This window comes from Myodes glareolus, chromosome 1 (assembly GCF_982192425.1).
Source record: "Myodes glareolus chromosome 1, mMyoGla1.1, whole genome shotgun sequence".
Classification (NCBI taxonomy): domain Eukaryota; kingdom Metazoa; phylum Chordata; class Mammalia; order Rodentia; family Cricetidae; genus Myodes; species Myodes glareolus.
The window spans coordinates 142,164,438-142,177,726 of NC_142026.1; the positions used below are offsets into that span (position 1 = coordinate 142,164,438).

At 41.1% G+C, this 13,289-nt stretch overlaps 1 long non-coding RNA gene across 3 annotated transcripts; it reads right to left on the reverse strand.

Moving 5' to 3' along the window:
• Positions 1-537: 537 nt before the first annotated feature.
• On the reverse strand, positions 538-9,444 carry LOC125392366 (uncharacterized). 3 transcript variants are annotated; one of them, XR_007229472.3, is made up of 4 exons: positions 8,953-9,444; positions 8,378-8,644; positions 1,613-1,694; positions 538-1,261 (listed from the first exon to the last, which is right to left on the reverse strand). It is a non-coding gene; the product is annotated as an uncharacterized LOC125392366 (long non-coding RNA). The 3 variants fall into 3 exon arrangements; XR_015004829.2 differs by lacking the exon at positions 8,378-8,644 and having other exon boundaries at positions 539-1,261; XR_015004813.2 differs by lacking the exons at positions 8,378-8,644; positions 8,953-9,444 and adding an exon at positions 7,554-8,340 and having other exon boundaries at positions 539-1,261.
• Between the last annotated feature and the right edge of the window lie 3,845 nt (positions 9,445-13,289).

Genomic DNA, 13,289 nt, shown 5'->3' on the forward strand with positions numbered 1-13,289 from the left:
CTATGCCCCGCTATTTCCTCTTTTTCTGTAGCTTCACCTACCCTTCTTGAGAAGAAAAAGAAGAGTCATTCTGAAATGAAATTATTGTATGACAACCAAATTCTATGCAATATTCAATTAAGCTACTCTGAAATCTTTGCTGCCAGTCTGTGAATTAAGGGTACCTTACTTAATATTCACGGACAGTTTACATGCTCATGATATAAATATTTACAATTAATTTTGGAAAATTTCATACATTAACTCTACTATTTGAAAATACATTAGTAAGTTTTTATTTGTAAGATGCATCTATTTTCATTTTATATGTATGTCTATTCTGCCTGAATGCAGACATGTGCACCAGTTCATGTGCTATGCCTTCAGAGGCTCAAGAAGGGTGACAGACACCTAGAAACTGTAGTTACAGGTAATAGCAAGTCACCATGTGTGTTCTAGGATTGAACCCGAGTCCTTTCCAAGAGCAGCAAGTACTCTAAACCACCGAGACATCTGTCTAGCTCCCTAAAACATAATTTTTAGTGGGCAAAGGAACTGTTGCATAACTGTTGTAGCCAGAAATGTTTATTTGGGGGCTTTGTATTTGTCTGAGGTCTTTCCAAGGCTATATTCATATGACAAAGCAGTTTTGGGTAATGTAAAAAATAATATATTTTATTTTAAGATCTCGTTCCATTCTGAATTTTCCTCTATTGCATATCTCTTCCAGAAGAGTGACAATGTGGGAAGCTGTGGCGTTTTCAGAACCTGGTAAGAAAGAGTTAACTCAAGGACACATTCATTTTGAGCTTTATGGTGTGTGTTTATGTAAATTACAGCTACCTCAATATATTGAGGTTATTACCAATCATCCCAGTATAAGAAAGGCTTTCAGAAATGGATCTTTGAGTCAGGTGTGGTAGTATTTTCAGCACTTGAGGGGCTGAGGCAGGAGGATCACCAAGAATTTGAGGTCAGCTTACACTGTGTACATACCTAGAGTCTGTATCAAAAACAAAACAAAATTGTGTCTTTACCACCTATGGTGATGTACACCTATGATCCCAGCACTTGGGATCATAGCAAGGTTCCGTCTCAAAACAACAATAAAAAAAAATCTCATTTATAATACCCGCAAAAGAAGCAATAAGCCTGGTGCATGCAGTTGAGGAGCTCTTGATAGCTGGTGGTTTCCAGGGGAAAGACAATCAGGTCAACCATAGTCCAGTGGATGGCCCCCCACCAGTGAGTGTATGGGCAGCAGAAAGTGGAATCCCATGGGCTGTTAAAAAAAAAGGACATAAAGTTGAGGAAAGGTAGAGTAGCTCTGGGAGTTATAGTAAGGGATAGGGGTGAACATAATCAAAATACATGGCATGCATATCTCAAATTATCAAAAATATTATTTTAAGACATGCTACCTAGATTCTGTGGCCAAAACAAGTCGAACATAAAATTGTACATCTTCTTGATGAACTCAACACATATGTCATATCCTAGTCCGTTAGAGGATAAATCTCCTGAAACTACATGCTAAAATTAATCAATAGAAGACTGGTAACACAAACTTTATCAGATGGGAGGAGTTTAAACCAAGACTTGGTTCTAGACACAGAACATAAAAGGAACTTACCTCTGCCATTTCCCCCATTCCCTGGAGCACATAGAAGTGGTGGGATAATCATTTTCTGAGGTCACAGATGGGAATCACAGTTCTACAATCAGCAACACAGGAAAACCTAATCACCCACAGCCCTGAAGGCACCACTCTTTCTATGTGTATTGTGCAGGACAATGAATGAATTGGGCTGAAGACATAGCTCAATGACAGAGTGCTTGCCTAGAATTCATGAAACCTTAGGGTCAATTCCAACTTGAAAGGAAACGGGGGAGAATGGGAGGGAGTGAGGGGAGAGGGGAGAAGATGGAAGTCCGTTAAATCCTGCCATGGGAATTACATTGGGACCCAACTGATGAAGAATCCTGAGAAAAATCCAGGTTTTGATATCCAGCCTGCTTTTGGTGTCAAAGAAAGCAATGTCCTCCTCCTATGCAAAGGTATACAAGGATGAGGGCAGCCCAAGGGCATAAAGCTTAATGGTGAATACATAGCAACAATAAATTTTATACGCACAAAAAAGAATGGTGAGATTTTTGGCTGAATTATTTTTAAAAAGTACGAGAGAGAAAGAGAGAGAGAGAGAATTTTCCAACTTTGTAGAAAATTCCAGACCCTGGTTGTCCTGTATTCCATAGCCCTATTTTGTGCCTTTGAGATTTAGGAAAAAGCTCATGAAATAGGAAAAACTTTGATAAATTTTAGTAGGTGACAAATCATAATTAGTATCTCAGCAAAAGATAATACTAAGTACAGACTATCACTCCAAATTCCAATATTCTCGTTAAAACAACCACGAGCCTTCAGGTTCCTTCTGACAGACTTTTGTCATGTGACTCAGGAGTGACATCATCCCTATTCATCCAGCCTGCGGATTGCACAGCCTCCGGCTGAACCTGAACTTTCTGTTGAAGTCATTGTCTGTCCATCTTTCTCCTGTGCTTGACTTGCTGTCCTATTGATGTCCTATTGACTTATTTCAAATGACAGCGAAAACCTCATTCAAATGTCAGTTAATGTTCCATTCCTTGATAGTAAGAGCACAGCCACCAAGACTGGAAAACGTTCCAGTCTTGAGCCGTTGGTTTTCAAACCATGCTCTTCTGAAAAGGACGTAAGGTATTTTAACTACTAATATTTGACATTAGAACTTTTTTTTTCAGCCTATATACTTAAAAATGGAATTATGTGGACTGGCAAGATGGCTCAATTGGGTAAGGGTGTTTGTTACTTAGCCTGGCAACCTGAGCTCAACCCCCAGGACCCACCACAGAGTAGAGGACAGAATCAACTTTGTCCTCTGACTTCTATAAATGCACTGTGGCCTAGCAGATACCCAAATACACACATACAAATTAACTAATTAATTGAAATATTTTTAGATTTGTTTTATGTGTATGAATGTTTTTCCCTGTATATACACACCACATCTATGCCCAGAGAAGTCAGAAGAGGGTATTTAGAAGTGGACTTGTAATAGATGGTTTTGAACCACCATATGGATACTAGAACTTGAACCCTGGTCATCTGTAAGAGTTACAAATGTTCTTAGCCTCTAAATATCTCCAGCCCTAATACTTAAAAAAAAACCTTAATAGTAGAAAATATTCACACACACTAGTATCCACTAGATGATAAAATTGAATGTCGATAAATAAATCCTAATTAAAATTTTAAAACTTCAGCTTAATTAACCTTTGGTGGGTACTAGCTGCCACTAAGCTGTAGATAAGCATCTTCCTTAAGAATAACATCTACTATAAATTCATGCTTCAACACTGAAGACTCAGGATGCTTCTTAAAGATAAGTTTGCAATACCTCTATTGGCTAAGTGGAGTGGTTTGAAAGAAAATGACCCCCGAAGGGACTGGCACTACTAGGAGATATAGCCTTGTTGGAGCGGTGTGTGTCATTGTGGAGGCTGGCTTTAAGGTCTAATATAGGCTCAAGCCACATCCATTGAGATATTTCACTTCCTGCTGCTTGCCTGTCAAGATGTAGAACCCTCAGCTACCTCTCCAGCACCCTGTTTGTCTGCACGCTGCCATGTCCCACCATGATGACAATGGACTGAACCTCTGAACTGTGAACCACCCAATTAAATGTTTTCTTTTATATTAAATGTTTTCCGTGGTCATGATGTCTCTTCACAGGAATAGAAACCCTAACGAAGACACTAAGGTCCGTCCACAAATGGAGTTTCCCTTGTAAAAGATAATTTTGTTTTAATTATGCAGCGGGGAGTGTATGCACTGCAGAGGCTAAGAGGGCCTCAAATACCCTGAACTGGGTAACGTGAAGCCATGAGCCACCTAACATGGGTGCCAGGAACCAAACTCTGGTCCTCTTCAAAACTAGCACGTGTTCTTCACTACCGGACAAGTTCTGAAGCCCCTGCAAACGGAGTTTCTCTACCTGAAACTTTAGTATCAGTCCTGAGCTTTGACATTTCCATCAAAACATCACCGTAGTATGAGTCAGCACAGATACAATTAGCCTTCCACACTCACAGGCCTCACTTATTTTTAGAAATGCAAGAACAGACTGGGCGATGGTGGCACATGCCTTTAATCCCAACACACAGGAGGCAGAGGCAGGTGGGTCTCAAGCTGATACCAACCTGATCTACAGAGCAAGTTCCAGGACAATCAGGGCTTCAAAGAGAAACTCTGTTTTGAAAACAAAACAAAACAAAACAGAAAAAAAAAGAAAATGCCAGTACAGTGGCCTGGAGAGATGGCTCTGATGTTAAGTGCTGGCTTCTCTTGCAGTAGACCCAGATCTGGTTCCTAGCATCCACACAATAGCTCATAATTGTCTGTAACCCAGTTCCAGGGTATCTGATGGCCTCTTCTGGCCTCCCTGGGCACCAGGTATGCATGAGGTATGCAGATGTACATGCATACAAAACACCTATACACATTAAATAAAATAAACTGATTAATTTTTAAAAGACAAGCAACACAGGCCAGGGATGTAATTTCATTGGTAGTATGATTGCCTGGCTTGCATAAAGCCCTGGGTTTTTTGTCCAGCAACACATAAGTCAGATAATGTGGGACACACCTGTCATCCCCACACTTGAAAACTTGGAGCAAGAGGACCAGAAGTTCATGATCATCTTCAGATACATAATTCGAGGCCAGTCTGGGCTAAGGGGGGCCGTCTCTCAAAAATAAATAAATAAAATAAACACAAATGTGAACAAGTGTGTATGTTTTACTTAAATTAGTGTTGAAATTTTTCAAATGCATAGACTATATAGTATCTTTTGTTTCCCCCACACCACTGTTTACCTTACTGGCATATCTGAGATCTTAGATTGTGCCATTGTTATTCCCACGGAGCCTTCCACTGTTAGATCTACCAGTCTCTGTCCCCACTACTTCCACACAGTGTCTGTCTTAGGTGTTGTCTTTTGACCTTCTGAAACCATCTTGTCCCTCTTCAATGATTCTTTTTATAAACTCTAGAGTGCGTAGGGTCTCTAAAGGGGACTACAAGTTAGGATGAGGAAAAAACCGTTAGTTACATAAGGAAACCCTAAGGAGGTCAAGAAATGCCCCAGCTGCTACCAGTAGAGGTACATGATGACATCCAAAATCTTACAAGATCCGACTCACCTTACCTTAGCATTACAAAAAAAAAGTGAGACTTTTGTATATGTGAACCTTAATTAACTCAGTCTATACATACACTAAACACCACAATGGAAATTAATTCCAGGTAAAGAAAATAAAAGTTGTATTTCTTGCACATCTGTGTTTGTGGGTAATGTACTAGCTGGTGTGTGTGTGTGTGTGTGTGTGTGTGTGTGTGTGTGTGCACGCGCGCGCACGCATGTGTCAGCTGACACAAGCCAGAGTCATCAGAGAGGAAAGAGCCTCAGTTGAGGAAAGGTCTCCATGAGATCCATCTGTGAGGCGTTTTCTCATTAGTGATCAATGGGGAAGGGCCCAGCCCATTATGGGTGGTGCCATCCCTGGGCTGGTGGTCCTGGGTTTTATAAGAAAGCAGGCTGAGCAGGCCATGAGAGCAAGCCAGTAATCAGTATTCCTTCATAGCCTCCGCACCAGTTCTTGCCTCCAGGACCCTGCCCTGTGTGAGTTCCTGTCCTGTTGGTACCCGGACTTTCCCCCCTTTCTTCGAGGCGCTATGCTGAGCTGTTTTTCTCCTAGCTTCCTGCCTTCTCTGCTCGCTGCACCAGTTTGGGGGATTAGCTTAGAGAGAGCTTGGTCCTCTTTTGATATGGTAATTCCACCTGCAAGCAAGGTTCCCACCATGGCGCCTGAAACATCTGACACCTCAGCTGCTGACACTCCCTCCCCTCAGTTCTCAAGCCGGTGGCGCTGCCTAACACCCTCTTTCCCTGTCCCGGATGGGAGGAGGTTCTCGTCCTTCTGCCCCCAGGTATATATATACCCAACATGTGCTTAATAAAGTTGTCATTTACCCTTTGGGCAAATGAACCTGGTCTCTCTGTGTATGTCTGTTTAACTCCTAGGATATTGATCCAGGCTCGCGGTTTGGTACTGGAAGTGCGCCCCATATCGGAAAGTGGGGTTTCTGCAGATTCGGGCGGAGCACTGTCCTGACTTTTTTCAGTGATAAACAGCAAGTTTGAAGTGTAAGTCAAATAAATCTTTTCCTCCCCAACTTCTTCTTTGGTCATGTGTTTCATTCCAACAATAGAACCCTAACTAAGACAGGCAATAATAGCACCCCTATATTTTAGGGGGGACGAAACCAAGGGTTGAAGAGATAGCTCAGTGGGAAAAGGAACTGGCTACTAAATCTGAGCTTAAAGAGCCTTTGGGAAGAAGGAACAGCCAAGCCAAGCCATCCTTTTTTTTTTTTTGCTTAATAGAAACATCATCCTGGATAAAAAGTAAGAGTCAACAGGACAGGCACCAAAGCTACAGAGAAACCTTGTCTCAAAAACACAAAACAAAACAAAAGTAAGAGTCAAAACTCGAGTCACTGCTGTGTGGTGTCCCCTGTTCTCTGACTATGTCTTCAGTCTCTCCCAGATCTCCCGGAACCTGAAGTTATTGGAGCGATTTGTTTCTCTTAGTTTTCAATCTTCATTTTATTGTGAGGGAATACAAGTATAAAAGTCTAGCTTTTCTCTTTTACTTGGTTTCTCCTTCCTGGTCACAATACTGTATCTCAGTTCCTCCGTTCTGTGACTGGACAATTAGTGAGTCACAGTGTTGCAGAAATTCAAACCATTCAGTATAAATACACAAGAAAATGATTCATTGTTTCTGATTGGCCTGTGGTTACAGGTGCCACTGGAAAGATTAAGCACCCTTAACAATTATCCACCAGAGGGCGCAAGAAGCTAACGTTTTAAAATGCTATTTGTGGAGCCCAGTATGGTGAGACTATGGAAGGAGGAAATAAAAAGCAATAGGTGTAATCTGATTGGTGTTGACTGTGCCTAATGTTTAGTTAATGTAGAACTCTCCATAGTGGTTCAGACTGTTCACTCTGTAGCAGCTGCATCTAAATAAGAGAAGCAGTGGTGTCATTCTGTTTGAAACTGCCTTGCTAAATATGATTATCTCTCTCCTTCTCACTCTCTCTTTGTCTCTCTCCATGACTTCCATTATTAGACTTATCAGCATGTGTTGTTTCTTGAAATTAACAACATTTTACATAAAACCATGGTGTGCTAATCAGCTGTGATGCAGAAATACAAAGGAGATCTTAGACCACTCTGTTAAAAACTTTCTTCCCCCAATTTACTCTTTCTATGTGTGTGTGACAGAGAGAGAGAGAGAGAGAGAGAGAGAGAGAGAGACAGACAGACAGACAGACACACACACACAGACAGAGAGAGATGCGCGCGCGCACACACACACACACAGAGAGAGAGAGAGAGAGAGAGAGAGAGAGAGAGAGAGAGAGAGAGAGTATTAGTTTCAGGTATGCTCATGCCACAATACTCACTGTGGAGGTCAGAGGACAACTCTCAGGGATTAGTTCTCTCTGCCACCTAGTGGGATGGGATGGTCAAGCTCAGGTTGTCATAACTGCACAAACACCTCTGTCCACCACGCCACCTCACCAGCCCTATAAACAGAGCTTTTAAAAAATTGCTTTTAAAGGAGGGAGGAGACTAAATATGGTGGAAAGTACAATACAATTGGATTTAAATAAAAGTCTTTAACAACAAAAGGAAATGCCAGTGGCATCGGGGAACTATTTTCAGCAGGAAAATGAACTGGCAATTTTTACGGCAAACCCGTGGAGTCTAATATGGTCAGTTTTCAGTCTCTTGTAACTGTATTTAGTTGTGTTTATATGTAAATGGTGCTAATGAGTTACAATAGACTGTTGTGTCTTATATAGTTTTCTTTCAGTACATTAAACTGAACACCACAATTAACTCAAACACCACAATTAACTGGAACACCACACCCCTTGTTATAGACAGGTGAGGCAGTAAAGTCCATAGTCCCAAAGTCTTACTGTGAACAAGCCAAGCAGGTGCACGGAACTGAAAACAAGAAACAAATAGTTTGGGTTTGAGCAAGATGTCCAGCCCCAGAACTGGGAAATCTTGCAGAAGATTCTCTTTTTAATTCCTTTCTCGTGTACTAATTTTCCTTTGGTGCAACTCATTACCTGAACACGTGGTAACTTAAAACAACAAAGATGGATGATCTCATAGTTTGTTTGGGGTCAGGTGGTGTTTGGCTGAAGGTGTCTCATAACACATTAGAGTATCATTCAGCATCATTATCTGAAGGCTTGGCTGAGGTTAAACTCACCTAAAGCTGTTTTTGCACATGGGTGTTGGAAGGAGGTCTCAGCTTCTTGCTTGTCGGCTTATAGGGTAGCTTGAACACCCCCACACCATAGCAACAGGCTAGGCATGAAGGTCCAATGGAGCCAACGGAGAAGTTTATGTACTATAATAACTCATATCCACTTTTACTGTTGGAGACGACGTAAGACACATCAATGTTGGGTAGTTAGAACCACTCAGGGTCCCACATCAAACTCCTCCAATGTTATAGCCTTTCCATAGGGCCAATCTAAGCACAGACAGAAAATTCTCTATCAGAGGGTCTTTTATCTCGTCCCTCCTACAGCCTCTCCAGCCTTCTGTATTATCACCTCTTAGTTCTTTTTGTGTTATTCTGACGTATGATGTCGGGAAGAAGTAAGTTAGGGGAGGAAGGACTTACTTAACAATTTCAGAAGTGACCGTCTACCATGGAAGGACATGACTAGGCAGAGCACTTCAGTCATGCCGGCTAGAAATGAGAGGAGATACATGGAGAACCAGGAGAAGCTACAGTTCCAAGGAGCACCAGTGACCTGCTTCTCCCACTGAACTCACCTTCCTTTTGCTACCTCCCTATTCGCTCCGGTGATTTTATTCTCTACCCACATGCCTTGACAGACACACCCAGGAGAACTTGGCAAGTCCCTGCCTTTCTCAGTCCAATCAAGTTGTTGAGATATAATATTAACTTTCACGATCACTATTCTCGTCACCACTCCACACCGTCTGTGCTGTCCTCTCTAGGTCACCACACTTCACTGCCATGCTGCTCCAGAGATTTTCAGTTGCTAAGAGGAGGAGAAAGCAGAGGAAAAGTTCCTTCACTGCTGTCAGTCTTAAATACTCAGTATGAAGCCATTACTGTTTCACAATAGCAAGCTTAACACCTTTCAGTTATCTCTGGCACATTATTAAGTAAAGTACTCTTATCTTAGGCCAGCAAGGTGGTTCAATTGGTAAAGGTGCTTGCTGCAACCTGAGTTCCACTTCAGGACACCCATGGTGGAAGAACCAGCTGTGAACGACGGTGCACGTGACACACACATATTTACAAAATAAATAACAAAAGCCCTTTGTTTGGGCTGAAACTGGTAGCTCAATTGGCAGGGAACTTACCTCACAAGCATGAAGTTCCGAATACAGTCACCAGGACTTAGTAACCTGGTAACACACATCAATTCAATTATGTCATCACTTCTGTAGAAGGACCAGAAGTTCAAGGTCATCCTTGATGGCATAGCAAGTTCAAAGAAAGCCTAGGCTACTTGACACCTTGTTTTTAAATGAGAAATAATACACTTCTCCTTTAGTTAAATTTCCCCAAACCTTATTTCTTGGTCTTAGTATGAGTTAGATTTCAGATAAGACAGGTGGGAGAGAGAGGGAAGACAGAAGTCTCTAATGAACATTTACATGTTTTTGCTACTCAGCCAATTTCTGCCTATAGAATGAAACCAGCAGAGAACCTTGATACATCTGTGTGATCTTCTTAGGGCCTCTCCATGGCTTGCTTTTGGGATTCATTTGTCTCCTTTCTTATAGAGCAGATTAAGTAAGATGGTGTGACATTGGTCCGGAGACTCATTTCAAAGTTGTCCTCTCTTCAATAAACTCATATAAGCTGTCACTCTCTGAATTTGTGTCCAAATTATTATTTTTAGACATGATACATACAAATAGAATGACCCACAAATTAAATAATAATTTAGCCACATGTGAATGTTCATTAGAGCATGGAGAAAAGGTCTATGCTTCCAGGTACGCAGAAGTGTATGTGAAGGTACAGACTGGGGACAGATTGTGATCCAAAGGAGTCTGTGAGCTAGGAACATCCAGGATAGCCTCAAAAGGCAGAGAGAAAAGTTGCCATCAGTGCAACCAACAATGAGTAGCCTGCTCTTCTGGTGGTGAACTAGGTCTGGATGCATGAGTTTTGTCTTTTTCATTTATCTGTCTGCTAGGGCATCAAAGCTCATGAGTGCTAGGATAGGGGAAGAGACTGCGCAGCATCAATCAACAACTGTATTGCAAACATGGGGATATTACTGTGAATAAGTGCCTGTGGGTGGGAAAAAAGGCTGAAATTATGCAAATTCGTCCCGGGAAAGACAACTGGCAGGGACTCTGGCCAAAGTAAAGAGCCCAGGCCTTAAGAGGTGGAGGCAGGAAGATCAGAAGCTCATGGCCATTTTTTAACTATATACTCCCTTCCAGGCCATCCTAGTCTGCAAATATCTTGTCTTTAAAAAACAAAACAAGGGGCTGAAGAGATGGCTCAGTGGTTAAGAGCACTGACTGCTCTTCCAAAGGACCTGGGTTCAATTCCCAGCACCCACATAGCAGCTCACAACTGTCTGTAACTCCAGTTCCAGGGGACCTGACACTCATGGCAAAACACCAATGCACATAAAAATAAAAACAAATAAGTAAATAAAAGATACAGGCATTCTGTTTATAATATAAGTAAACAGAACTAGGGGTGGCCACCTGGGACTCTGCAAAATTAAACAACAACAACTAAAACAAAACAAAACAAAAGGATTTTGAGGTTGTCATTTAGTAGTGGAGCACTTGTCAAATATGTGTGGAGCCTTGAACTAGCTCATTTAATACTCATAACCATAAAAATTTGTTAAGATGAAATTATAACTGAATATTTGTGATGAGGAAAATTCACCCCAGGTTTGGATCTTAAGTCTTTTCCGAAGACCTGTGTACTCAAAGCTTGGTCCTAGTCCATGGCATCACAACTTTAAGGAAATGAAGTTTTGTGGAAAGAAGTAAGCTATTGGGCCTATGTCCTTGAAGGGGATATGGGGCCCCTCGCCTTTTCTGTATCTTGCTTCATTGACTATCATGAGGTAAACAGACACCATTGCCACCACATACATTTCTATTGTGATATGCCACAGGCTCAGAGGCAACAAGTAACCATAAATTGAATTTTTGAAATTGAATAAAAATAAAACTTCCTCCTTTTAAGTCAGTTGTCTCAGGAATTCTGTTATAGCCACAGAAAGCTGCACACCAGTTATCTCATTCCAGAGCCCGTGATACCACACAGTGTCCCTTTCTGTCTCCCGTTTGGGCACTATACCTCTTACCTGCCCCACCCACCTGGTCAGTGGAGACAAGACATAGCAGCAACCAGGAAGTGGAAGAGAATTGAAATAAGATTAAAAACGAAGTTAATATAACCCCCAACCAGCACACAACATGGATTTTAAAACAGGGCCAGAGTTTCAAGGAGGAAAATATATTGAATTGGAGAAGATGGGGTTAGAATATTAGTTTATAATGAAACTTTTACTCTTTACTTGTTTCATAACCATTTAAATGCTAACACACACAGGGGTGTCAGTAAAGTCTAAAGGCCAAGTGTCGGGCTGAGCAGCAGGAGAGAATGTTTTTCTGATGCTAATTACTGATTCTAATATGAGTTTTGCTGTTCTAGCTATGTTTATTAACTTGAAATTGACGAAGTTGTTCTTATCTTTCATCTGTGCAGGCCAATAAACTCACCAACGTGTAGTCAAGGTTAGTTTTAGTTATAAGTTTATCAAATCATAAGTCCGAAAGGAACACAGGAAGCTGCTCGTCTACTGGTTACTATGAAACAATAATGCAGAGCAGATATATACACATTGTAAATAAAATATGAAGTGAAAGTATATTCCTTGGTATAGAGGCTGTCACACACTAACTGAAGTTTAGTGGTGACTCACCACAAAAGAATAAAGCAGTCAGACATTTATTTGTTGGGTATTGGTTATTGTTTGCTTGCTTGTTTATTCGCTTGTTTTTTGAGACTGGCCTTGGTCTCAGCCTCCGTATTTCACTACCTCTCAAATGCTACAATTACAGGTATGTGCCATACCAGTAAAAATAGTTCTTCTTAATTTACAATTTCATAACTTTGAAACTCCAAATTTTGTTTCTCATCATACTGAGTGAGGTAACCCAGAAAGGCAAGCATCGCATGTTCTCACTGATGAATGGGTTTTGGCACTGAATCTTTAGAGTGTGTGTTTAACTTGAAGTACCCATTGAATCCAAGAACCACAGTGGGAAAGACAATGGTCAGAGAATAAGTGGGGGAAGGTTTGGCTAGGAAAGGGGATGCAAATGTAGTGTGGAAGAGAGGGCGGAGGGGGAGGAATGATGAACTATATGAATGTTTGAAAAGACTATATGAGAAATTACTATTTTATAATTTCCAGAATAGACATGTAATAGCATGCATAATAAAATACATTTATAATATATTATAATTACATGTGTATTATAATATATGTATAATAAATACATATACATATTTATATACAATATATTCCTACAAAAATTTAATATGAGTTACCCTATACAGGGGATAATAATATTTCCAGAAGACATAAGTTGCTAGAGAAAAAGAATACTTTCCCTCAAGTTCTTAGGGGTGTCCTAGAGAAAAACAAAATAATACAGGCTTTTACCATTGCTCTTGGCTGTCCACCAGTATTTGTTGTGAGACTATCACTGAAGATACCATATATTTTGGCCATATGACATATAGAAATCAAGTTGGTATTGGGTGGGACCCTTTCTCCCTGCTGCCTAGCCTTCATATACCAGAAGATGCTCTGCAAGAGACTCAAAGCAGGGGTCAACAGTCTTACAGCTATGAACACTGAGAAATATAATAAGAACCAGCTTGGCAAGATATGCCAGTGGGTGCAATAGTGTCACAAATGTTGCAGCCACCTGCTTTCTGCTTGGATTTAAGGTCAGTACCACAGGAGCTGGTACTGTAAATCTGGCCAAGAACTCAATGTTTTGAGAGTTTATAGACCCCATGCATGAACCTACCTGTAGTAAAGAGGAGCGGCGGTGGGCTGTGTCCCGCTGCCTGACTG